General features: G+C 39.5%; 1 long non-coding RNA gene across 3 annotated transcripts in view; it reads right to left on the bottom strand.

Annotated features, from left to right (window-relative positions):
• The window catches only part of LOC143983410 (uncharacterized), a 99,647-nt gene that overhangs the window by 67,814 nt on the left and 7,706 nt on the right, over nucleotides 1-24,127 (bottom strand). For 2 of the 3 annotated variants that reach the window (XR_013274605.1, XR_013274607.1), the window contains exons 2-3: nucleotides 16,133-16,236; nucleotides 9,701-9,768 (exon numbers count right to left, since the gene is read on the bottom strand). This is a non-coding gene — a long non-coding RNA (uncharacterized LOC143983410). Of the gene's footprint in view, nucleotides 1-543; nucleotides 1,165-9,700; nucleotides 9,769-16,132; nucleotides 16,237-24,127 lie in introns of those variants that run through there. The other variant, XR_013274606.1, reaches the window with a different exon arrangement.

The raw sequence follows: 24,127 nt of genomic DNA, 5'->3' as shown, positions 1-24,127 counted from the left end.
CAGCTCAGTTTCAGGGTCTTGACAATCTTCTTATAACCTAGGCCATCTTTATCTAGAGCAACAATTATTTTTTTTCAGATCCTCAAAGAGTTCTTTGCCATGAGGTGCCATGTTGCACTTCCAGTGACCAGTATGAGAGAGGGAGAGCGATAACACCAAATTTAACACACCTGCTCCCCATTCACACATGAGACCTTGTAACACTAATGAGTCACATGACACCGGGGAGGGAGAATGGCTAATTGGGCCTAATTTGGACATTTTCATTTAGGGGTGTACTCCCTTTTGTTTCCAATGGTGTACATTAATGGCTGTGTGTTGCATTTTTTTGAGGAGACAGCAAATTTACACTAAGAGAGGTGAAATACCACGCTGTGTGAAATCAAAATGTAATAAAAAAGCAGCTACTAAAAGTGAGATACCCACACACAATAGCAAATAGAAGAAAAATGTAGCAGCGCTAAAAATAAAAAATATATATATAAAAATATATACCAGCAAATAATCAAGCCCAATAATATGAAATTGTAAATGAGTGTTAATTAATACATAAAAATATAAAGGAAAACCAATGAATTTATTAAACGTGACAAAAACATGTAGATAAGAAATCTTAGATTGAAAAGAAAAGATTAAATCCTTCCACCGTGACACAGTCCAAGTTCATAAAACAGTGTTCAAAAATAATGGATTGGATTATCGTTGATTCCGTGACAGAACCACCACCGCAACCAAAACTGTGACCATCATGTGAAATACAAGCTTACCAAATAGCAAGCTCAACCAGCTTGTGACCTATATCACGGTCAGGGCCTTTATCCCAAACTGCACCAGATATCAGCAATCTGGACCTGTATCCTGGAGCCAGGCTAAACCATCACATGGGGAATGATTCCTAATAATCCAAAGTGCCATCTTAATCCAGGAACTCAAATACGATATTCATATGGAACCCAAAAGAGAAAACCTCAACATAGCATAATTCCTTAGAAACAACGTTTATTAAAAGGTTAAAAGTACACTTACAGTGTTGAAATTAGTAACAGCAAAAATAGCTGGCTGGCTAAAACGTGGACACCCGTCCACTCGAACACTGGTACGTGGTGACGTCAGCACATCAACTCCTCCCAACACTGGTACTCAGTGACGTCAGCACGTCAACTCCTTGGGATGAATAAGATGAATAATATCCTTATTATGCAGCTTAATATCTTACTAGAATTTAGATGTAATTATTTTAAAATCATAATAAATATTTTGCATGGATAATTATCTTTAGATACTTAGAGTTTATCTTTAAAGTTTTCTTTCAGTTTTGAATAGAATGGTGAGGGGTTAGAACCCCTGTCAGGTTCTTCTGCAGCTGAATAGAACTGTACAACAGAGCAGCAGAAAGAAGAGGACTCTAGTTGCCCGCAGGCTGGAATAACCCTTGACCACCAGACACAGAGAGAGAGAATTTGTGCTGGAGATAGAGGAACTCCATAAGGCTGCAGACGTGCGTGGTGCTGGGGAGACTGCTGGATGCTGAGCTGCTTAAAGCCCAGATAAAGAGAAAACTGATCTGTTGACAGAACTGCAGAGGGAGAACTTAACTGTGCTGTGCTACTGAGCTGGAATACCAGCGCTGTTGTTTTGAAGCCTGAGCTGCAGGGACAAGTACTGACTCTAGCTATAAAAGAGACACAATAAGCTGTGTGCTGCAAAGAAGACTAATGCTGCGTACACACGACCGGACTTTCCGGCAGACTAGGTCCGACGATCTTCCCAACTGACTTTTCAGCAGAGCTCCAACGGACTTCCGAACGAACGGACTTGGCCACACATGAACAGACTAAGTCTGTTCAAAAGTCCGTTCATTATAACATGATGACGTAAGACGGGACTAAAAAAGGAAGTTCAATAGCCAGTAGCCAATAGCTTCCCTTGTGCCGTATTTGGCCCGTTGGACCAGCATACAGACGAACGGTTTTCCCGATAGGAATTGAGTCTGTCGAACAGATGTGAAACATGTTCTATTTCTAGGTCCATCGGATTTTTAAAATGAAAAACGATCAGATTAGCCCACACACGATCGGATTTTGTCCGACGGACTGACTCCGTCGGACCTAGTCTGCCAGAAAGTCGTGTGTACGCGGTATTAGAGCTCCAGAGTGGAAGAAGCCTGCAAATACAGCTGGCTTTGGCTTAAGAGAGAGGCCCTGCACCTGGCCTCCTGGAGATAGACCTTGACCTACACTTGTTGTAAGAAGCCTTTTGGTCACCAGAATTTTTACTGACTTTACTGTTTGTTCTTAGATATCTTTCTTGCTGGTTACCTGAAGCCCTTGCGGCCTCCAAGAGAGACTGCTCAGTACTTAAGGAGTACTTTAGGAGCACTCCCATTTCGGATTATAAATATCCTTGAAAAAGAGGGTCCAGAGGCCTCAATGCCCGCAGACTATGATTAATCTTCCAGGAGCAAGTGGAATATTTCATAAGATTGTTGTTTTGGTGTTGCCATGTTGTCTTAGCAAACATTTTTCTGCAGAGATGTTATTTTTTCTTTAACTAGTTTTCCTCTGGATGTGCCTGTTTTGTTTTTATTCGCAGCTTCTACATTTTTATGTAAAAAGTGATCTGGGAGGCTGTGGAACCCCCATCTCACATTTACCTGACTGGCAAACGCTAACCCCCTCCTGACACCAGCTCCCAGTGATTTTCAGGCCCTCCAACTTCTCACAGGAACCCAAGACTACAACAGTTAACGTCAGGATGGTGAGCAGGAGGAGATCAGGGAACATCCATTCCCCTATCTCTTCTGCAGTAATGTGAGCTAGAAGTGCTCAGCTATAAGCACTGTCAGTTCAGAGCTGTCAAAAGCTGTCTAGAAAGCCAGATGTAGAGTTCTTCAAGCTCAGTTGGATGAAGCAAAGGGCACAGAAGACATTAAGGGTCTAACCGCCCCCTAATGTTTACATAAAGAGTACCTGTCACCTGGCCAGTACTCACATTTTTTTTTGATGTGTGCAAAAAATTTTAATAAAAAAAAAAATGTAAAGTATATAATTATAAAACAAAATTAAAAATAGTTTTAAAAAGGTAAAAGCAGCTCTGTCATCCTGGGGAAACTCGCAAATGCAAATACGAGGCCAGGGTGTGCATATTTATGTAAACTGCAAACACGACATGAACAACAGAGTGAGAGCAATAATTCTACAGCCATCATTTATGGTTTACTCTAAACTGATAAGTTATAAAGGCTTTGCCTCTTGATAATTTTGAATAAGTACTCTTTTTGCCATTTAATGGGCACCACCATTTTTGAGGACTGACGCATTTCATATCTTTTTACGCTACACTACTAAATTGTGTTTGTATGCAATAAAATGTATTTTAATGTTTTTTTCCTGAAAATATAAAATGAATAAACAGTTGTGCAAATATTGTGCAATGTTAAAATTTTCAACTAACATCTTTTTATTCTATAGGGCCCCTGCTTTCAGTATATATAATGGTCTGGGGGTTTAAAGTAACTTTATAGCAAAAATGCAGTCTTTAATATAAATGTGAAAAATTAAAAAAAAAAATGCTCTAGAAATGAAGTGGTTAATAAAGGCAACTTTAAGCCACTCTATGTCAGTGAGCTTGGGTCTAGATCAGGTTACCACTAAGGGACTGCAGAATGATTCAGATCTTCTACTGAGGGGTAAATCTACACATGAATAGAAGGGAATGGGGGGGGGGGGAATCAATGGAAATCAGAGTGAGATGCTGCTGTGGTGTTGGTGACTGAAGTACCAGGGACCTGGAGCAATTTCCAGGGATTCGGGGCATGCTACTGCACGTATCTATTATTATTGTCATTAGAACATTAGGTTGCTATTGGAGATATCATGATAATGCTTATGTATTGAATTTTTAGACCTTTTTGGGGATTTTGTTGGCAACCATATAAACACAGACACTTAATTTTAAATGTACAAATATATTTCATTATTCATTTTACATCATAACGTATTCACCACCTAAATCTGTGGCATATTAAAAACAGTAATTCTTTACAAAAGATAACAGAGGGTTTACATATACAGGAATATACATGTCAGATGGTGATACAACCAGTTGTTATCCACTAGTTGGGATTTTATCCCCTCAGTGAGCTTCAACTGGAGCTTCCAATGCATTTCGAGCATAAGTTAAAACAGCTCTTCATCAGGGAAGTACCACAATCGTATCTGACTGTTAGACCACTTATAATCCTCAGAGACATCCAGCAAAGGATAACACCTTAGAATCCTCCTTCCAGTTACTGCGCCTCGAACTAGCCAGTTCTGAGGCTCGGAAACGGATGGATCCACACCCCAGGCCATGAGGGCCCCTGGGGGCTGGTCAGGAGGACCAGGACCACAAAGTCAGCAACAACTTCTGGACCGGAACCCCGAACCACGTGGCTTCGGCACCTTAAGTACCCCTTCCCGGATTATGCAGTGAGACAAACTCCCACTGATTGGTTCCGAGATAGAGATTGGTATCCAATGCGTCCAACCAGCCTGTGTTCTATAGCCTCCCACAGGTGTACAACCCCACCTATGACCAGGCAGAACTTCTATACAGCCCAGCCAAACTGATACCAAAGTACAATTTAGCACAATTAGCTCCAAAACTTATTACAGTTTTGGACAAAAACTAAATTTAACATATAGCGCGTACTCGTTAGGAGTACCGACACTACACACACATTTAGCGAAGCCAAGAATGGGTTCCTTTGCTGGTTGCCTCTGAGGATCATAAGTGGTCTAACAGTCAGATATGATTGTGGTACTTCCCTGATGAAGAACTGTTTTGACTTATGCTCGAAACGCATTGGAGCTCCAGCTGAAGCTCACTGTGGGATTAAAATCCCAGCTAGGGGACAACAATTGGTCACACCACCATCTGACATGTATATTCCTGTATATGTAGACCCTCTGTTTTGTAAAGAATTACTGTTTTTAATATGCCACAGATTTAAGTGGTGAATATTTTATGATGTAAAATGAATAAAGAAATCTATAATTGTACTTTTTAAATTAAGTTTCTATGTGTTTATATGGTTGCCGACAAAATCCCACAAAAAGTTAAGGGTTTATATTAGGGATGGTGGCAACCCACACCTACACTTGAAGGGATATAATAAATTCTATCATAATGTGCATGAAGATGTGGAAAGTTGCTAAAGTGACCATATGCACTATGAATGTGCTTTTATATTTATTTCATGGTACTGTAAACATGTGTATGTTGTGATTCATTATTATAGCTATTATAAACTATAATAACAAAATTGAAAACAAGGTGTGTTCAGAAATGGCCTATAATACACCGCTCAGCGCCGGATGCAGGGAACCAGAAATCCAAATATATATATATATATGTATATACCACAGATGTATGTGATCTGTCAAGATATTACAGAAATACCAAACAGGTCCAAACTTTTAGCGGCCGTTTTGAAGTATAGTAATTATATTACAAGTAATTCAAAAATTAGTTAATGAAAACTCAGAATAATTTTAGTATTAAAACAGCGCTCTACAATAATGTCCAAAAGATAATAACCAAATAAAGTATAAAATGAAAAAGTCCTTATTGTGCAGAAAAGGTGACTGTAGTGATTTATTCAACGTTGCAAGGTGATAACGGTGGTAGTTTCAAAGTGCTGTTAGTATCACTTTCACCAGGTAATGGCAGGATTTCACCATGTGTAGTACATCCCCCTTAGGGGGTTAAACTCACCAGACAAAGTTGAGCAAAAAGCCTTAAGGAGGTATTCCCTCTCTAGGTATCCATAAGTTATCCACTAGGGTCCAGCTTTCAATAGTTTTCCATAAATGTCATAAAACAAAGCAGAATTTGCACATAGCGTAATTCCGTTTATTTTAAAATAAATTGCACAAGCTAGTAAGTAACCCCATATAATAATCTGCGTACATTGTTACAAATAAAAAACAGCATTTAAAAGTAGTGTGTTCACCGTGTCCCCAACGCCAGGGTCATCAGCATGTGTTCCTCTGCAGACACAATGGGTGACTTCCTGGATCCTGGTTAGTGGTGGAACGCACTCGTCACTTCCGGGAACGTCGTGTAGGCCACGGGAACCAATCACACGCTGCCTAGCACCCACGTCACCGCACGCAGCCCTGGCAACCAGACGCGATCTTCGCTCTGCCCCTCCGCGCTGTGGAGCATTGATCGCATCTGGTTGCCAGGGCTGCGTGCGGTGACGTGGGTGCTAGGCAGCGTGTGATTGGTTCCCGCGGTGGTGGATGGGGTGATATAAGCTTGCCTCCTTTGTCGTGTAGCCACGCCCTCTGTTGAAGTCGGAGGTGACGAAACGCGTTAGGGTGTGGCCTACACGACATTCCCGGAAGTGACGAGTGCGTTCCACCGCTAACCAGGATCCAGGAAGTCACCCATTGTGTCTGCAGAGGAACACATGCTGATGACCCTGGCGTTGGGGGACACGGTGAACACACTACTTTTAAATGCTGTTTTCTATTTGTAACAATGTACGCAGATTATTATATGGGGTTACTTACTAGCTTGTGCAATTTATTTTAAAATAAACGGAATTACGCTATGTGCAAATTCTGCTTTGTTTTATGACATTTATGGAAAACTATTGAAAGCTGGACCCTAGTGGATGACGTATGGATACCTAGAGAGGGAATACCTCCTTAAGACTTTTTGCTCAACTTTGTCTGGTGAGTTTAACCCCCTAAGGGGGATGTACTACACACGGTGAAATCCTGCCATTACCTGGTGGAAGTGATACTAACAGCACTTTGAAACTACCACCGTTATCACCTTGCAACGTTGAATAAATCACTACAGTCACCTTTTCTGCACAATAAGGACTTTTTCATTTTATACTTTATTTGGTTATTATCTTTTGGACATTATTGTAGAGCGCTGTTTTAATACTAAAATTATTCTGAGTTTTCATTAACTAATTTTTGTATTACTTGTAATATAAACTATAATAAACCCAAATAAATATTCACATGTTCATATTACCAATAAATAAATATTGATGGACATTCACAGTGCATATGTTCACTTTACCAACTTTTCACATCTCCAAACACATCATGACAGTATAACATCTCCAACAAGAAATCCTAATGTCCTATTAGCACTTACAGTATAAGCAGGAATAATTGCAAGTTTTATCATTGCAATAACATATACAAACACTTAAATGTTCACAAAAAATAAAATAAAATCAGCAGAAATTTCTGTGGCCACACTAGATTCTTCAGCACTGCATTCAGACAGCAGCCACTCACTCACTTCTTCCTTCCCTGCAGTCTTGTGCCCCCCTCTCTCTCTCTCTGACACAGAAAGATGCCCCCACCCCTCTCCCCAGCAGCTGTGTCCTCTGTGCAGAGCTCTCTCTGGAAGCATGGAGGCAAAGAGGGAGGAAAGGAAAAGAGGTTGTCAGCTGTAACAGAGCTACATTTCAGTAAGGGAGGCACACTCTGTTCCTGATGGAGCCGGACCTGAAAATATCCAGAGACAAAACAAGGGGGACTGTTGACAGCTAAGCAATGCAGAGTCGGGCAGCCCGCATTTCCTCCCGACTCTCTCCTCCTCGCTCCCAGAGCTGAGCTGACAGCAGTGATGCCACTATCATTACTCTTGTCAGCTGCAGCTCCCCTCCCAAGGCAGTGCCTGGGGCAGGTGCCCCCCCAGTTTCGCCCCTGCCGGTATCCCTATTGGATGATTTACTATGAGCTCTTGTTCTGGTGAGAAAGGCAAAAACATGCCTTGATCTCACATGCCAACAATGAAACCAGAAGCAACAATGATTTCGTCACTTCCGGTTTTAGATCCACCATTTCCTGGCCAGTAAAGCCAGGGGACAACCTAGAGATCCCATGTAGCTGGTAAGAGGCTTGAGCGCTGTTTTGATAAAATTCCTTGAAGTTTACAAGGCTGCGGAGTCTGCCATTTTGTCGTACAAAAGCGATTTGGTTTTAGTTTTCATTTGTTACATGGACTTGCACTTGCATTTTATATATTTTTTTGACTATGTTTATTGAGCACCGATTGCTTATTCTATGTTCACTTATTTTGACACAATGTATTGTTATCTGTTGTATCAGTGGTTTATATACTTAAAGGGATAGCACACCATTTTTTTTGTTTTCAATTTTTGTTGATCCTGTATTCAGAAGTTTTTGTGCGCTGCTGTCCTGTATGTTGATACACCAAGCACAGGAATACCTTTTTGTTTATTTTATAAAGGACTTTTCAAATGTTTGGGTGTCTTTATTTCTAGGTGATTTTTTTGTGAATCAGAAGGGGTACTATGTAGTAGGGGGATATCTCTGGGAGCCTCTTTAATATTAAAAGGGGCTTACCAATTCCAATAAGCCCCCTGCCTGCAGACCCCCCACAAGCACTGGCAAGAGTAAAGAAGAGGCCTTTGCACTCATCAGCATGGGACAAGGTTCTTTGGCAGGGAGAGTCCCCTTTGGCAAGGCCCCCCAAGTTGAAGACATGGTATAGTTTAGGAGGGAGAACTTGCTCAACCCCCCCTTTCCTGGTCAGTCAGACTGCATGCTCAGATAAAGGGTTTGGTATGGATTTTTTTATGGGGACCTCATGCATTTTTATTTAGTCCCCCCTAAAATCCATACCAGACTTAAAGGGTCCCTTAGGGGCCTGCCATGTATTTTGGGGAGCCTTTGGGGCCTGTGTGACATTTTTTCTGTAGAAAAGAAGTGAAAGGAAGATGTCATCGGTTTGCAATTTAAAACTTTGTTTTCCTTTGTAAAGGAATCACTGCTCTCGGTCACATTGGAATTTTTGTAAAAAATGTTTTAATTGGTACATATTCCCAAGGCCAGTGCCTAACCCCCCCCCCCCCCCCCCATGCTATTTTAACATCCCCTTTCTTATTAGCCCAGAAACTGGGCATTTTTAATTTTTAAATTTGACATATTTAGCTCCCATTGATTCCAATGGGGTTCAGATTTGGCATCTTGAAGTTCGATGAACCCCTGTCGAGCCTAGGACAGTTTGGCTAATCACTAATGACAACCAAACAGCTAGAATTTTGAGCCGAAATTCAGAACTAGCATCCATGGATGAGCTACGGTGCAGGCCAAATATAATTTTCAATGATAGGTTTCCCTTAAAGATATGAAATTTTTTTTCAATGCCTTTTTCAAAGTCTCTTTTGCCCAAAGTAACACATTTAGTTGCAGTAGTAATAGTTGTGCTGTTTAACTTATTTGTTAATAATTAGCTCAAAACAACTTTTTAACTGAAGATAAGCCAGTCTTTTTTTTAGTTAATTGAATTAACTGTTGCTAGGTTTGTGCATAACCACAGCCCCCAACTACATTTCAATAATGTCATATTTTTCTGTTTCTCTAGTCATATACATTAGTTGGCTTTGGTTTCTTCTCCTATTACTATGGTTTCTCTGTATCAAAGTGCTCAAAAAACATGCCCCAAGTATGCCTTAAATACTCATAAAGTTTGAGGAAGCTTTGAGGTGTTATAAAAGCTTTGCAAACAGCCCTTAAATGCATAACGAATTCATTCGAATTTTATATATGATTCACAAGTGTTTTTACACGTTTCTGAAAATTTTCTAACATTTTCTAACACACGTGTAATTGTAATTTTTAATTATTTCATCATATATTTGTCTATAACTTTATACCTGATATTTCGTTCTTACAAGCAGCATCTTCCCATGCTTCAGGCTGATCAAGATTGGCCACCACCATACTATAAATGAATTTTGCAACAAGTTAATTTTTATACAGTCAAAATATTATTTTGCTTCTCAATAAAGTTAATATCATGTTTTATTGCTTTGTGGTGAATACTGTATATCTTAAGGCATTGCAATAGTTAGAAATATTGGTTATGGTTATAGTTCACCTATACATGGATTTCGACTGTGCCTGATGTGTGTATGTTGAATATTATGCGTTTGTTCTAGACACCTGGCTTCCCCACCCCATCTATGGCCTTATGCATGCAGGACGTTTTACAAACTCTCCTAGAAGCTTTTCTTCCTGTCAGCAGCACTTTGGTAGAAAAAAATGTCTGATGCTTGTAAAAGTGTGTTAATTGGGTGACAATTAATTTCATTGGCCAGAATAATTTATTCTGGCCATTGAAATGAATTAAAAGTCAAGCGCTAAACATGCCTACAGTTAACATACATTTACATGTGTGTCCATATTTTGTCTGCCAAAACTCTGCTGCTCCTGGTTGCACTGGCAATGTTTTCTTTTTCTGTCTCTATAAGCCCCTGCTACTAAATGCTGCTAAAAGCCTAGGTGTGCATGAACACGTAGGCTAACATGCAGGGGAGTTTAGGCCGGAAAACATTTCTGACACCCCTTGAAGCATCTGCAAAGACCTCCAGTGTGCATGAGGCCTAAAGGTCACTGCATGTTTGTTTTATGTTTTTTAAACTACTTGCCGACCAGCCGTCATCGTTATATGGGGGCAGGTTGGCTCGCCTGTGCGAAACGCCCTAGCTGTGCAGTTGGGGTATAGGTTAAGGGGTATAGGGGGCACGCGTGCGTTGCGCGACATCAGAGCCGATGCATAGTCTGCCGGCAACCCGTGATCGCTCCTGTAAACAGACAGATCCCCATTCTGTCAGAGAAGTAGAGAGAGATCTGCTGTTCCTAGTAATCAGGAACAGAGCTCACTCTCTGTGTTCTGTCAGTACACTGCCTCCACAGTTAGAAACACCTCCCTAGGGAACACTTAACACCTTGATCCCCACTAGGGATGAGCTTCGTGTTCGAACCGGGGGATGTTCGGCTCATCCCTAATCCCCACTTAGTGTTAACCCCTTCCCTGCCAGTGACATTTATACAGTAATCAGTGGCTATTTTTAGCCCTGATAGCTGTATGAATGTCAATGGTCCCAAAAAAATTTCAAAAGTGCCTGATCTGTCCACCGCAATGTCGCAGTTCTGCTAAAAATCGCAGCTCACCACCATTATGGGTAAAGCTAAAATAATAATAATAAAAATGCCATAAATCAATTCCCTATTTTGTAGACGCTATAACTTTTGCGCTTATTGTGATTTTTTTAAAAGTATACATATTGGCATAAACTAATGAAGAATTTTTTTTAATTACATTTTTGGGATATTTATTATAGCAAAAAGTAAAATATATATATTTTTTTTTCCAAATTGTCTGTCTTTTTTTGTTTATAAAATAAAAACTGCAGAGGTGATCAAATACCACCAAAAGAAAGCTCTATTTGTGGGGTGAAAAAAAGACGTAAATTTTGTTTGGGTACAGCATACGGCCGCACAATTGTCAGTTAAAGTGACGCAGTGCAGTATTGCAAAAAATGGCCTGGTTATTAAGGGGAGAATTATTCCAGTCTTTAAGGTTATACTTATCTTTTCCAGAGGTATTTATGATGTACAGGGCTCCATGCCTCTTTGGATCATCTCCCAGCAGTGGACAGTCCTCAATGATGCATAAAGTGGTACTGACATGATGATAACATTGCCCCTCTCTGCCATGGTGAGGCGCCCTCAAGGGGTAGATTCATGACACCCTGTACTCACAAGAACTCCTCAGCTCCCCAGAAATTCAGAATCCCAGTTAATCCAGAACATTGAGGGCAGCCAGAGTTGAAAAAGGTACTGTGGGGGACAGCAGCTGAGACAGGGTACATTTTGTAGCTAGAGTCTTATGGGGAAAAAAAAAACAGACCATGAACAAAATGAGTGGGGCTCTAAGACTGGCTTCACAAGGGCTGTCTGATCAGGTCCACCTTTTGGTTTTTAAGGCGGCCCTGATCGGACTATCCATAGCTCTCTATGGAGCGGTGGATGTCAGCGGACATGTGTTGCGCTGACACCTGCCGGCATTCGATACGATCCTCTTCTCCAAAAACAGCTGATGATAGTCAGATGGAAAGGCCGTCCATTTCCATCTGACAAGCCCATAGAGAACAGCGGACCTGTGTTCGTGTCCGCTCTGCATAGCGAAGAAGACATGGACCTGATCAATATTCCTATCGCACACGTTCTTGGAATATATGGCTCATAAAATGGTGGGTGCTGCAGCGATTACCAGTTGGGTCCTGAAAACATCAAACAAGCATACATATTCGCCAGCACACCATGGATTCCCAATTTTCATGCAAAAAGTTTTAATGAAAAAGATCACATCACAAAGGAAGGTGCATCGTTTCGGAGGTGCGCAGGACCCATTCGTCAGGCATGTGATCACATGCCTGACGAAGGGGGCCTGCGCAGCTCTAAAACGTTGCACCTTCCTTTGTGATGTGATATTTTTCATTAAAACGTTTTGGACGAACATTGTCGATCCATGGTGTGTTAGCGAATATGTATGCTTGCAGACATGGACCTGTCATCCGCCTGCTCAGCAGAGAGATCCCTTTCTGAGCAGGCAGATCTGGACTACGGAGAACACCCATGTGAAACCAGCCTAAGTCTCCATATCTATACTGACTATAAGTATTTGTTAATATGGTTAAGCTATTCAGAAAGTCCCCTGATCTATAGATAAATGCCCAGCTTTCCAGTTCTCAAATTTTTTTACATTCCATACACTTTCCCTTCTATGTTCTAGATGTGTACAATAAAGATTTAAATACAAGACAATGCATTTGTGCTAGCAAACTTTTCTCATTTATAATTAATTTCAAATAAATATGAGAGATATTGTTGTTTCAAGATAAGTACTTATTTCATTTTCATCATGTTACCTAAGTGCACACCTATGTATACCACATCTTTTATGTTAAATGCTATTAAACAAGTGTAAATACCAGTATGTCTGGATTAAAGACTTTGAAATATGTTGTAAGCTTTACCAGCAATATACTTTTCCAGCAACAGGTGATCATGAATATGAGACTTTTGTCTTCACATTTTTATGTTCACCCAGCAAGCTTGTTCTACACATGCAGGCAGCTTCGGGGGAAATTAGGTTATTTTTGTATTTCCCTGAACACTCACTGGGTTTTTGAAAGGAATAAAGCTGCATTGGGCCAGCAAAAAAAAGTACCCCTTTAGTAGATTTCTCTCTGAAAACATTAATAATTTATAGTCCGACTGCAGACATTTCTTATATAATGGCCATTTATCAATTCATTTCTGCATCCCTGTTGCTGAGATATCCCCTTAACACAAACACAAATAACATGTATTAGTAGTATGGATACAGATGTCACAAGGACAGGGGGTGAGGTAAATTATCCCCTGTAAAATGCAAACAGTTGTCAAAGCCTGACAGAGGTACTAGTGATACTTTGTACTAAACAAATATTTGTTTGTATTGCTATTTGTGTCTCTGGGTTTTCCTTTACTTCCTGTAGTGGCAGGGGGGACAGAACATAAAGGAAAATTTATACAAACAGTGAACTGTTTAAAGCTGAACTCCAGTCAAAAGAAAAATATAAATATAATGTGCACCCTGTTTAGTAAAGTTTAATGGCTCGTATAGTCATAGGAAAACGTACCTTATTCTTTACTCCCCACAAGCTGGTGCTCCTCTGCAGTTCTGTGGCAGGACTTCAACATCCTCATGCACAATGTAGGATCATTGGTCCTGTATTCTACATAATGATGTTGAAGAGACTATAACTGGATAGCTGGCCAAGAGTAGCGGCTTTCTGGGACCAGTCGTACAGTGTAGAGGAAGCCGGTGGGAGCACCAGATAAGGTATTCCTCTGCTGCTTTTGAGATTTTGGTGTTTACAAGTTTGCTAGAAAATTACTTAGCACTTCAAAACATTATATTTTTTTTTCTAACACCCTAGAGAATAAAATGGCGGTCATTGCAATACTTTTTTTCACACCGTATTTGCCCAGTGGTCTTAAAAGTGCACTTTTTTTGGAAAAAATTCACTTTTTTGAATAAAAAAATAATAAAGAGTAAAGTTAGCCCAATTTTTAATATATTGTGAAAGATAATAAGATATAAGATAATAATAAGATAAAGAAAGATAATAAGATAATTAATACCCAACATGTCGTGCTTCAAAATTGTGCCCGCAACATTTGTCTACAGGTTGCATGTTTTGAGTTACAGAGGAGGTCTAGGGCTAGAATTATTGCTCTCGGTCTAACGATTGCGGCGATACCTCACATGTGTGGTTTGACAGCCATTTTCATATGCAGGCGCTACTCTCATATGTGTTCGCTTCTGTGCGCGAGCTCGTCGGGACGGGGATTTAAAAAAAAAAAAAAAATTCTTATTTATTTTACTTGATTTATTTTTTCACAGTTAGTTTCAGATCTCATATTTGGACTAAAATGCAAAAAAAAAAAAATTGTCATTTGAAAAAATTGCATTGAAAAAATGGCCCTTTAAGACGTATGGGCAGAAGTGACGTTATGACGTCGCTTCCGTCCTGCTATGGTATGGAGACAGTGAATCCGCCACAGAGACCACCATTATCGTAAACATGACCAACTCCTGAAGATATGGATACATCGGTTGAGGTAGCAGCTGCTGCTGTTACCGAGATATACATCTTCAAAGTGCACACATATATGCATATATAAGTATATATACATTGCCGCTTTAAAGTGGTTTACCGGGGGAGATTATGAATAAAGATATCAGCCATAACCCTGGTATCGTTTTTACAGTCAGTGACTGGCTTTTTCATTAAGCACTCCAAGCAGCTCATGAGCTGCTGGAAAGCTTTCAGAAGAGCCACTCATCAGTGTCTCTCTGGCTTACTGTTTCCACCGGTTTGCCAAAGAAATGATCCGACGGTGCCGCTGGCTAGTCACACAGGCAATCAAAGAGTGTTTGCCTCTATGGCCTTGGAGGACCAGAGCAACTTCATGACATCATTTCTGATGAAGGGTAGAAGTAAACAATTTTTTTTTTTTTTAAAGCAAAAGATCAATCTTTTTTTTATTTATTTTTTTGATCTTTTGCTCTTAAAGGTAAAGAATAGATTTGAGGACCTGACATCCTTATTTATATTACAAGGGATGTTATCATTCCTTGTAATAGGAATAAAAGTGATTTAAAAATTAAATGAAAGGGACAGTGTAAAAATAAAATGTTTAATAAATCTGTGCTCGCACGCAGAAGTAAAGGCATACATAAGTCATATATAAATACACATGTAAATGGTATTTGCACCACACATGTGAGGTATCACCGCAAATTTTAGAGAAAGAGCAGTAATTCTAGTGCTAGACCTCCTCTGTAACTCCAAACAGGTAACATTTAAAAATGTTAAAAGCATCACCCATGGAGATTTTTAAATACCATTGTTTATCGCCATTTAACAGGCGTGCGCAATTTTAAAGCATGACATGTTAGATATCTATTTACTCTGCACAACAATATGTTTTACATTTTACATTGGGGTATAATAAATTTATTTTTTTTTCAAAACTGCTGCGCAAATACTGTGTGACATAAAAACTTGCAACGATCGACATTTTATTCCCTAGGGCAGTGATGGCTAACCTTGGCACCCCAGATATTTTGGAACTACATTTCCCATGATGCTCATGCACTCTGCAGTGTAGTAGAGCATCATGGGAAATGTAATTCCAAAACATCTGGGGGTGCCAAGGTTCACCATCACTGCCCTAGGGCCTCTGCTAAAAAAAGATGTATAATGTTTGAGAGTTATAAGTAGTTTTCTAGCAAAAAATACTGATTTAAACTGAAAAGTAAACAAAAGGTGCTAGAAAAAGCCTGGTCTTCAAGTGGTTAATATATTAATGATAATGTACAGATACATTTTCATATATATGCTAAATAGTGTTAATTCTCTAATAACTTTCATGCAAATTGGACATATGAAGCAAAATCACACTAAATCAAAGCAGTAAGATTTTAGTTTTTATACAAATTTTGATATTCCCAAATAATCAACAGTGGAGAAGTAGCATGTTTGACAACCTATATTTAAAGTAGATGTAATTGGGTGACATTGAGTTTGCTAAAGTATTGTGTATCACAAAAAATTGTCATGTTTTTCAATATATATATATATATATATATATATATATATATATATATATATATATATATATATATATATATATATATATATATATATATATATATATTATTTTTTTTTTTTTTTATTTTTTTTTACCTTTTTTCAGGTTTTTGCATTCCAATGGTGATGATTTTCTCCAGCCTCTTTGTAGATACTTTATGTCCAGTGGTGGCTGCATGTCATTGTTCACGGTAGGCTTTCTGATGGTGACATTGGCAAAACAATGAGTGTTGGTATGGGAACAGGAGAACAGTTGGGATACAGGGATGAAGACCTGTCACCCCATAACAGAAAAAGTCTGAAGATGGACATTTATGCCAGGATTAACAGGTATTTCTTAATAAAATTGCTGTTTAAAGAATATTGAATTTTTTTTTTTACAAATTTTCACATTTTCAAGATTATATGAGATTTAATTGATTCGTTTTGGATCTACTTTAAAACTCCATGCTGACACACTAACAAATATGCTAAATTTATAAGTGAACTGCTGCACATCCAAATATTCCCTTTTTAGCGACAGGTTCCCTTTAAACTTGCACCAAAATATGAAGGTATGCACTTACTGGATGACAGTGAAATTAAAATAAGATATGGATATTAAGAAAAAAAAACTTGCAGTGGCAGGACCTGGGGGTGTGTGGGTATGCTACAGAACACCCAAAACTTCTGCTAGCGCCCCCATTAACAACAAGGGCATAGTTAACAAATGCCCTGGATCCTGTGGGACAGTCCTGGGATTTTGCACACTGTCTCACAGTGTCCATGTCCTGTAGGTTATCATGCAGTATCCAGGACAATGAGAAATACTACTTGCTGCTGCTTTGCAATCAACCTTCAACAAATTTGTGCCCTGCGCTGGTGCCACTGCTGACAGGAAAATAGAGAATGGCCACACAATGTGCAGTCATGTTAATGATGCCTGTACGTAGCAGCTGCTTCACAGCAACCGCTTTTTTCCTCAGTAAAGTCATGCCAAAGCATGGAGCTGGATGTGTTTAAAATGCAGTCACAGTTCGGCTTGATAACACAGAGTTCCAGCTGCCTGATTCCTGTTGCTCCACAGTGCCTACTTTCTGAGTCATCTGGCTGAGGTCTGTAGTATGGTAAAGTCATAGTAAAAATTATGCTTTACTGAAGAGCATATTAATTGTTATGAACATTTATTAAGTATGAAGAATTTTGGAAATTGTAACTGAGATAGATTAAAAAAAAAACTGTTTGCAACAGCCCTTGTGCCACTCGGCAGGGGCTTTCTGGAAGAGATTGGGTTGGTCTGTTCGGAATGGCTGCCAAGTGTTCCAAATCCTGCAGAAAAGTTCCAAGATTTTAGTCTCTCAGTTTCTGTGGATTGCAGGATGTCCCATAGGGGTTGATTTACTAAAACTGGAAAGTGCAGAATCTGGTGCAGCTCTGATAGAAAGCAAACAGCTTTCAGGTTTTATTGTCAAAGCTTAATTCAACAAGCTGAAGTTATAAGCTGATTGGCTACCATTCACGGCTCCACCAGATTTTGCACTCTACAGTTTTAGTAAATCAACCCCATAGGGTGAAGGACACTGTAAAGAATGACAGTGAGGTGTGAAATGCTGAAATGATCTGCACTCCAGTACCCAGGCATGTGCTGGCCATCTGGACTACAGGGAGTTTCCCGGTGGGCCGATGGCTCAGTGGGCCGGTCAGGCGCAGTCCTGGATCCGCTCCTCTCTGACAGTGAGTGATCGCAATTTCACTCCTGTTAGGAGGAGCAGCTGCCATCAATTGCTGGAGAGAGCATTAGGCTTTCTGCTCCCTCCAGCCTGCAGAGGGAGATAGAAAGCTAGCAGATGTTCCATCCTCTCTCCCCTCATCACTTGTCACTTATCACATGACTGAAGAGAGGAACGAGAGGCTCCCTTCAAAACAGTGAGTACACGTAGGTGGGGGAGGAGAGGGAGGACACTCTGATGTAAGGGGAAGTGATGAAGGAGACACTCAAAATTAAAGTGGGCTGGTCATGATGAAGTACAGAGCCACATTTTTGTCCCAGTTCAGCCCTGCCAGTACCCAACACTGTAATTATGCCGCACTTTGTGGTGAAGTGGTGTACTGCCAACAGTCACAGTATAGCTTCTGCTTCAGTAGAACAAAGAGCAGAGCAGCAGTTTGGGAGCGTGTAATTAGGTAAGTCACCACTGAACACCAATACTTAGGCCAGACCATATCTTGTCTGAAATATAACAAAAAAGGGGCAGAGATGCAAAACTTCAAGCTATACCCTATAAAGCAACACCCATGGTTTTACCTATGTTCCCACACACCTGGCTGGAGATGCACTTTGATCACCTTATTTTTCTTCTTAGGTCTTTCAATGTGTACTAATTATATTCCAATATTGGAAACTATACATGCAACAACCCACTGAGTCCAGCAACATTAAAAAATATATTTTTTAGTCACAGACTGCTTTGTCCCTAGCAATGGTAGAGAGGGGGACTTTTTTTATTCGTTTGATCCATCTGCAGATTAGTCCCGTGACATAGGCTCCCTTCGGCATCTGACAATTTATCCAAAGTGCCGGCACCTGCCGAGCCAACGCAGACTGCTACAGGGCTTGGCAAGGAGGACTGATATGCCCAGCTGAAGACAGTGAAGTAGCAATTTCTGGTGTGCTGAACTTGTGATGTTAGTCTGCCTACATCTGGGAGAGAGTGCTCACCTCTCACTGCTCTATCACTGTGAGCATGTTGTGAGAACTTGCGGCTGTGCTTTTTTTATCGTAATGGGAGATTTGCTGCTTTGGTCTACCTTGAAGTAGTGAAAAAATTTGTTCTGCTGTTCTTCTAATCTGCTGCAGCCTACAATCAGTTTTAAAATATATTAAAATACTCTGTGGACTGTGGTGGCAAAAGGAAAAAGAAATGAATGCTGCTGGTAACATTTTAAAAATACATTTGAAGTGAACAGTTGGTAGACGTTGTACTAGCCAAGACGTTGTCCCTACCAATAGCTCACTTTAGGTGTATTCGTCACAGTACTATAGAAGCATTATTTGATTTGTTTTTCCTGCCACAGTACTGCACAATTCCGGGGTTTATTATTATGCTGAGCTTGTGGTTATTATTATTATGCAGTGCTGACAATTATTGTGCAGTGCTGATGGTTATTACTTTTCCATGACGGTAGTTATTACTGTGCAGTGCTGGAAGTTTATTATTGTGGTTTATAGTAGTTATCATTGTGCTGGAGGTTGTTAATGGGCTTGAAGTTATTGCTTGACCTGATATTTTCTAGGGGTATTGCTGGAAGTTATCATTTCTGGCCCTGACACTTTCTGGGGGTTATTGCTGAGGGTTATCATTGCTGAACCTGACACTTGCTGGGAGGTATTGTTGCTGGTTTATCTCATCAAAGTATCCCCAGGCCTTATATTGACTAAACAATTGGGGAAAAGATGGCACACCACAAGCCATACAAGGTAAAAAAAAAAACTTTATTGTCCACACCAACTTTTGGCCACACCAGATTAGGCCCCTCACTTATACTCCCAGTAACAGCACAGAACCGCCAAAAAATAGTTGAAAATTAGCTGGAAATTGATCTTTCAACATGATAATGATTCAAAGCACCAAGAAATCAAAGTATGATATATACCCTGTTCAATGATTATGTGTCCTTTACTGGAAAACTAAGTACCTTTAAAAAAAAATTCTCAAAAAGAAGAAATGTATGGTTATGGACTTGCTTAGGCAAAACCCTGATTTGAATCCCATTGGAATTTTGTGGGGGACATCTGGAAAAAAAAATTTGCCTGGAGAAATGGTCAAAAAATGTCACATATTTAATGTCAGAGACGGGTGAGCAGCTATGTCAACAACAGGTTATAAAAGGTTATCCTCAATTGGTTGGGACTTTAATAGAAGAAATACACCAACTGTTAAAAAATCACATTGATCTTTATTGTATTAACCAATAATAAATGTTGTGATTATAAAAAACATTTAACGGCTGTTGCTTCTTCATACAAATACAGTACACCACCACTGTAATACATAGTTGTTACATAGGAACTTGGAATGCAAAGTTTGTCACATAAAACCCAATGTGTTTCAACGTCAATTAGCTCTGCAAGAGGTGTGGCAAAATATTGTAATGAACAAGAAAGTAAAAAAAGAGTAGAAAACCAGCCATATCACAAAAACAAAGCAGTTTGCAACTCTGTCTGCATATTCATAAGGTCCTGGCCATCTGTGGCCCACCAAACAGTCACTGAAGCCGCCAATAGGTGTCTATAGTAATAGATGTCTTCACAGATGAATTATGAAGCATCCATATGGAGTAAAGGGCACATATCCAGTAGTAGACTAAAAATATCTCAGGATGTCACATTTAATACACATCTCCCTCCACAGCCCTCATCTCCCCCCACAAAAGAATAGAATATAGTACCTCCCAGCAGTATAGGCAACTCCACCTCTCTCTCTTGCAGGGAGATCATTGATCAGCATCTGTGCACCTAGGTACAGATGGGGATCACAGTGTCCCTCATGAGTGCAGGGCAGGCAGGTATCTGTGAGAGCCGCCAAGAGGAATGTTGTCTCTTCTATGTTTACAAGTGACAGTGGTGAGTGGGGAGCAGAGGGTAAAAGTCGGGGGGGTGGAATGGAGTTGGAAAAAAGCCCTGCTGGTGGCTATAGCCACTGGCAGTGTTCATTGTATTCTGATGGTGGGGAAACATCCCGCTGTAAGAAAACAGCACAGCAGGAGAAATTCCCCCATTTCCTTCAACTCATGGTTGAAGGAAAGGAAATTTCTATGGCTTCCTTAACTCTCGGGAATGGATAGACAGATGTAAAAATCATTTTGGTGAGTAGAACAATTGCCTTATATGCATTTCATCTGTGTAATTATCTGTTTGCCTGAAGTTCAGCTTTTAAAAAAAGACAATAAAACCTCATATTTTCAGTGACTGCTTACTCTACAACACAGAGAATGTCCTTTATATGTGACAGATTTGCTTCAACAATAGCATTTTGAGTTGAGCAACAAAAGTTTCACATTGGCTTCTGATTTGTAGCCACAAACAGCAAATCAAAAACCAGGGTAGGGCAAGTGCATACAACTCTGTTTCTCACAATGTGGTACCACAGTTACATTGATGCTAAAGTGATTTCAGAAGGAGAGTGGAGACATATGATCCCATTTCACATTGGGGCTCCTTATGCCCCAAACACACGGAAATTGCGACAACATAATCCGATCGTGTGTGGGCTCTATCGGACTTTTTCAGTCTGAAAAAGTTTGAGAACTGTATCTAAAATTTTCCGACAACAAAATTCGATCTGACTTTTTCCGATCTTGTGTAGAGAATTCCGACGCACAAAGTGCTACGTATGCTCAGAAAAAATTTGGAGATGAAAGCTATTGGCTACTGGCTTCTACGTAATCCCATTATATGTTTTGTACGTCACCTCATTCTGAACGATCAGCTTTTCTGACAACTTTGTGCGACCATGTGTATGCAACACAAGTTTTGGCCAAAATCCGTCAGAAATAATCTGACGGATTTTGTGGTCGGAATGTCCGACCGTGTGTATGGGGCATTATTGTTTCAAGGAGTTATAAAGTGCCCACACACACACCTTTCCCACCTTGTGTACACCTTATGCGTATTTGAAATGATCAAATATCCAAAAGCTTTGATGAAATTGACTAACATAGTAATCAGTCATATTATCTAAAACCTATTTAAAGGGAATGTGTCCAGTGTGCTCTACAATCAATTAGAGAACTAACAAATATGAAGGTATTTCATTACATAATACAAACAATTTTTTTTCCATTTTTTCCATAAGCCAACTTTAAGACAGCTAACCATGTTCACTCTCTTATCCCAAACAACACCAAAGTTGCGATTTGATAGATGGAGATTTATAATGCAACGGAGGAATTTACGTAATAAGGTAAGGTACTACTAACTGAAATTGACATGCTTTTTTATTGCTACTTCCTTATTTTTACCAAACAACAAATATTTTCTTGTTCAAATTATATATTGATAAGGAAGAGTCAGAGAGGTAACATACAAATAATGCTACCAATGCAAAACATAAAAGAACATGTATCATTACTTGGTACAATGTACATCTGATGTGTGAACAGAACAGATCTGGGGGTGTAACAGACCACATTAACAGTGAGTACCCCGTAAGGTGAGAAGTAAATAGGCTAGAGCTTGGGAATTCATTGCTCAAGCCTCATATGTGCCCAGAGGGCCTATAGATCACTGAATCATTAGGTTTCTGAAGTCCATATAGTCCAAATAACAAACAATTCCGAGGTACCTCTTAGAAGTAAAGTGGGCAGGTCCTACACTCGGTAGCTGCATGTCTCTTAACAACATAACCAAAATAGTAATAGGGGAGAAAGAAAGAGTAGAACAGGCAGAGTAGAATAGGGAGAGGGCAAAACAACAAATATTTTCAACCTTTCTAAAAACATTTCTGAGACCAAATCTATACTTATAATCTATACTATATTTTGGAAGTACTGGGGTTGCTCAAATAAAGAAATATGCACTTTGCTTATCTATTTTTGCACAACAAAACAAATGTTCATTTAGCTTAGTGAATAGGGTAAAGCTGTGTTTCTGTTCTGTTGTCTATAATTTCCCTTGCCCATCACTGGGTTTTCAAAGTGAACACAGCATCACCCTATTTACTAAATTAAGTGATCACACACATTCAAAATGAACATTCGCCTTGCCAACTGAACAGTTGCTGCTCTTTTAGTAAATCAAACCCTTTGTCTTTTTAATCTAAAAAGTGTCTATATATCTAAAGATAGCAAATAACAGATAAACCACAATGACCTTTGTTTATCCAGAATTAAGGTGTCAATATATATCAGATCATGGCCCATGCTGACTGTCTTTAACTGTTTTCAAATGTAAGTACACAGCCCCAGCCAATTGCTCTGGAGCTGGATTCGCCTGATAGAACATTAATGTTTCCAAGGTTTTAAGTTCCCACTGGCTTCACTATTTTTAGTCATTACAACAACAGCCACGTACTGATTGTGTAATTTTTTTTTTAATTTGCACTAACATTCACATTTTCAGGACAAGGTTTTGAGGTGTACTCCCTTCTCCTAAGGTCAAACGGTACTTAGTTGTTTTTGTTTCAATTGCATTCATATGGCTACAATCACCTCAAGTATGATAGGTATTTGCAAGAATCTGCTAAGAAGACGGATAGGAGTAATTCACTAAACTGGTTATTTCTTCACTTCCAAATAGCCTCTTTGCCCCAAATATCCAATTATAGTGTAACTTCCCCCAAATGTGTAAACCACTTTTTTTTTGTAGATTGCACCCAAATTGTTACCATTAGGCAATGATACATGTTGTTTTAGATCCCCTCTAAAGCCACCTAAATGCTCAGTAAAAATAAAATATTTTATTGCTGTTTTTGTTTTTTTTTAAGTGTAAAACAGTATAAAGTTCCTACTTGAACTACACTTTGCTGGTGTACGAAATACAATACAGGGCTGAAGACCACAGGAGCCACTGGCTTTTAAGCACTGCTATAACTATATTCAAACTTCTAGTATAGTTCCATTGAATAAGACAGCACTGTATGAATCATAAGGGATTATAGCAAAAGAGATAGAGAGAGGACTCTAGATTAAGAGAATAAAAGATAGAAGATATTGCAAAAGATAATTATTAACATATTTGTCTGCCTACCCTACATTATAGTAAAGGGCCGTCCATTGGTTCGAGGTCCACAAATGTATCCATTCAGAGACATACCTGTAAGATGTAATAATGTTCCAGTGAAAGGTTCCTAATGAGTGAAATGCTCAGAAAGAGAATCTATCAGAGATGTGTGAGTGGCTGGAAACCCAGAAATCAAGTTTAGATATTAACTCTTCCAAGGTGGACGAAAGAGAGTGTGGTCATGTGACTAGTGCTACAATAGTCATAAGGCCATATGGATAAATAGTGATACATGATGGTATTTTCAGATATAATAAGCATAGGTTGAACAAAACAGATCAAAAATAGTTATGCAACACATTAAACAGTGGGGATCCTTATGAATGCAATAA

Source organism: Lithobates pipiens, unplaced genomic scaffold, assembly GCF_037356315.1.
Source record: "Lithobates pipiens isolate NorthernLeopardFrog02 unplaced genomic scaffold, aLitPip1_a1.2 Scaffold_16, whole genome shotgun sequence".
NCBI classification, from domain to species: Eukaryota; Metazoa; Chordata; class Amphibia; order Anura; family Ranidae; genus Lithobates; species Lithobates pipiens.
This window is presented reverse-complemented; position numbering and strand designations above follow the sequence as displayed.